Source organism: Trachinotus anak, unplaced genomic scaffold, assembly GCF_046630095.1.
Source record: "Trachinotus anak isolate AG129_WGS33_773 ecotype Australia unplaced genomic scaffold, CSIRO_AGI_Tana_v1 ptg000014l, whole genome shotgun sequence".
In the NCBI taxonomy this organism is placed as follows: Eukaryota; Metazoa; Chordata; class Actinopteri; order Carangiformes; family Carangidae; genus Trachinotus; species Trachinotus anak.
Window position 1 is genome coordinate 4,687,014 of NW_027273865.1, and position 3,984 is coordinate 4,690,997.

The following is a 3,984-nucleotide window of genomic DNA, read 5'->3' on the forward strand; positions in this document are numbered from 1 at the left end:
TAGTGCAGAACAGTGGACCACAGAGTGATGTCCTACAGGGGTTCTTCAAAGGGGTTTTTTTGGGGGGGGGGGGGGGGGCGGGTGCATTCAGAATTTTGGGATTTAGGATTTTTCTGGGATTCAAGCATTTCTGAGGTGTTCAAAGGGGGGTTGGTGGGGGTTGTGAGGGGTTCTGTAGGGGCGGTTCCAGAGGTCACTGACAGTGTTTTTCTATGGATGATCCACAGGGAATTCAAAGGTTCAGGGGGGATTCAGGGATTTGAGGAGGGTCTTGAGTGTATGAAGTGGTTCCAGAAAACGCTGACTGGGTTTCAGAGTTTTCATCCGGTGACAGAGATGATATATTTCAAAATCACTGGGAAGCATGGATGGATTACTGAGCAGGCCTCCCGGGCACAGAGAATAAAATACAAACGTCCAGATCACATGTTTCACTCCTGATCAAAGTGTTTTAATATTGAGTATCTGCCGATCACATCCAATCCAATAGTTGCGTTTGTTGATGTCTTCCCTTCATTCTGAAGCTACACAGTATACTCAGGGCTGCATCTACAGACATTTCCAGTATGGATTAATCAATTTAATTGATTAAAAAAAGCTGTGAAATGACTAAACAATATTCATTTAAGAGTCAGATAAAACTAAGAAAAGCAGCAAATCCTGATGTATGACTATATTGAACCAGACAATGTTTGACAATATTTCTTGATAAATAACTTGGGCAATTCACCTACTGTCAAAATTACTAACATTTCAGTAACATTTCATTCTAATACAGTTACACCAGAAAAAACAATTTAAATGTGTCTTGACAGCAGAGCAGCTCCGCTTTAAGGGAATAGAACTGTTGTCTCAGGCTTTCTTCGATGGTTTCTTGGTGTCCTGTAGCATTTAGTAAAATATCTGAACAGAGGAGAGTCAGTGTGGATCTGCTGCTGTGGCAGGAGTCAGACACCGTCTCATCATCGCCAACATGAACTAAACACAAAGAGTTTAGATTCTGGTTCACCTGCAGAAATATCACTGAAAGAGTCTGGGTGACTTTAACATGTTTGTGCCTGGGGGGCCATTTCTCATAATCCACCCACGAGTTAAAGGATGTTTGTGCTGTATGACTTTCAGAAGAGCCACCATGTTATCCCTCACACACAGAGAAACTTCCCAAACACTAAATAAAGGCAAAAAGCATCTGTGTTCTGAGATCTCTTAGACTCACTCTTACTGGGCAGGAAGGCTTCACACGCCCTGTGGGTCTGAGTTGTGCGACCAGAAAATATTGAAAACATATGAAACCCCTTCAGGTCTGGGTGTTTGGGCAGAGCTGGAAAAAAAACCAAAAAAAAAAAACATAACATCAATCACCCCCTCCCCACCTGCGTCCTGCATGAGGAACACTGATGCATCCCGGCAGCACTTGCCCCCTCTGTTCTCCTTCAGGTCCTCAGTTAGCATCCCAAACTCTGGATGCAGTCATGTCTCTCTGTGCACCGCCCCCTCCCACCCATTCCCGCTGCAGCCCCGTGTTAGGTGCGCGCCGTCACCTACACAGTGTGTGTGTGGATGTGCGTGTGCGCTGTGTAGTCATCCAAACTACTGCGCGCACTCGGTGCGGTTGGGCGCCGCGGTGCTGGTGCTGTTGTACGGCGGGTCCGGCTTCCAGAAAAACACGTAGTAAATCACCAGGATGAACGCGGCCACGGACACGCAGAGGAAATAGGCAATCGCCATCGCCACTTTCACCCAAATCTTAGTTGACATGTTGACGTGCTTGGCCCGCAGCTCGCCGGGGTAGCTCGGCCTCCGCTTCATGTCCCCGTTCAGCTTCTCTGCGGTCACGGTGACTTGCCTCCCGGCCGCTTTCATCTTGGTTTTAGCTGTGAGACCGTATCCAGCGATTTTTCCTCCGCTGACTGTTGTGTGTTCATTTGAGTCCGGGCAGCAGAGCCAGCAGCCCCCCCCCCTCTCCTCTCCTCCGGTCCGGGTACAGGATGCGGTGTAAGCCGCAGAGCAGCAGCTGGGGTCCCGTCGCCGCTCCCGGTGCCGTGTCTGCGGGACGGTGGGGCTCCCTGATCCCTCTGAGTCCTCTGTGCGCACCGGGCAAACTGAACTCAAGGAGGCTTTCAGTGGCATCAGCTGGACGGGACCGCTGTCAAGCTAACCTGGGTGAAATAATCCGTTTCCTGTAAGACATTTCAAAATAAAACAAACTGTAACTGCATGAAACGTGCAAATAAAAAAGGGCTACTGTGGATTCTGACTCATTAAGACCCGCATAACAATACCACAGTAACATAAATAAACTCTGCATCAAATCACAGACTGTCTGGGAAGAGGTAAACAGGGAAAACTGAGAGAAGGATGATCAGACTTCATTGAGTGAATTAAAATATTTGTGTTTAGCTCTATTCACTTTCACATGAATCAAGTTGGACACACTAATAACCAGTAGGCTATTTTGACAAATAGTATAGGTGGTGTTAGTCTTCTGCAGTGTTTCTGCACCACAACAGTGAGATCACAGGTTTCTGCAACTTGTCACTTTAGCCTATAGTCTTTAGTAGGCCTATGGCAAATTTATGGGAAGTGTAAGACCTGTTTAAGTAAAATGATTAGTTAAAGAATTCTCCCATTAGAAATCAAATCAAATCAGACATTAATGGCTCTCCCTCATTTTTAACACCTTTCCTATGTTGTCTTTATCACTTTAATGCCTTTATTCTCATTCTATGTGAACAGCATAATTATATGGCCTTCGAATTTTATTCACTCTTTTAAAGCTTGCTGTGATTCATTTCTGTCTCCAAAGCAACTTAAAATTGCCTTAACCATGACTGAAATTAAAACATATTGTTAAAGGCCTGCGGGACTATTATTTTGATGATGGAAAACAATCCACTCTTATTCTGAAGGAAGACTCACCACGTTTCCGGTGTTGCTCAGCGCGTCTGTCGTAGATTTGATGCAGCTCCGGACGAGGAGGGGCTGAAAGTACGCAACACCCAACGATTGGGTCATAGTTTGAGAGAAACGTCCCGCAGCAGAAGATGGGAGAGATGCGGCGCTCGGCCACAAACCATCAGCGCCTCAGATTTTCTACTGCATATTCTGCAGAGCGGCTGATCCACACAGCCCATAAAAGACACATCAAACCCCTAAAAAGCTTCCACTGCGCAGACGAAGCACAAACTGCAGCCATAAAACGCAGGCTGTGCATCGAGTGGGGATTCCTAACCCTCATTATGTGCTGTAAACAGGAGATGAGAAGAACTATGGGTCATTCTTCTTCCTGTCCTGCAGCGGCCAAGGTCACAATCACGCTCAAACACACCACAGCACCGTGGGTGTTCAGTATGTGAGTGAAGCAGTGTGTTCACTGTGTGGTGGGTGAATAGAGGGGCTGCCAGGTTATCAGCACACACTCTACAGTGGATGTAATCATCTGCAGTTTGACAAATATTATGAGCATCAGGCAGTTTCTTAATCCAACACTGATGCACTCTACAGCTCTGAACATGATCCATCATCTACAGAAACCAGAATTACGGCCTCATGGTTTGTATGCCCCCGCCACTGAGAAAAATATTAACTATTTGTGTGGAATTGCTGTGTGAAGTCTTGAGTAATGGCTCAAAAGTGTTTTGTGAGGTCATACTGACCTTGACCTTTGACCTTCAACCACCAAAATCTAATCAGTTCATCTTTGAGTCCAAGTGAACATTTGCACCAAATTTGAAGAAATTCCCATGAGGCATTATGGAGCCATTGCATTCACAAGGCCAAAACCACATTTTGTGAGGTCACCGTGACCTTGACCTTTGACCACCAAAACCTAATCAGTTTGTCCTGAAGTCCAGGTGGAGATTTGTGCCAAGAAGAAGTTCTGTTAAGGTGTTATTGAGATATCGTGTCCACACAAATGGAATCCTGCTCTGATTGTTGCCGACGTGGAGGCATAAAAATGAAAAACACATCTGACTGACGACA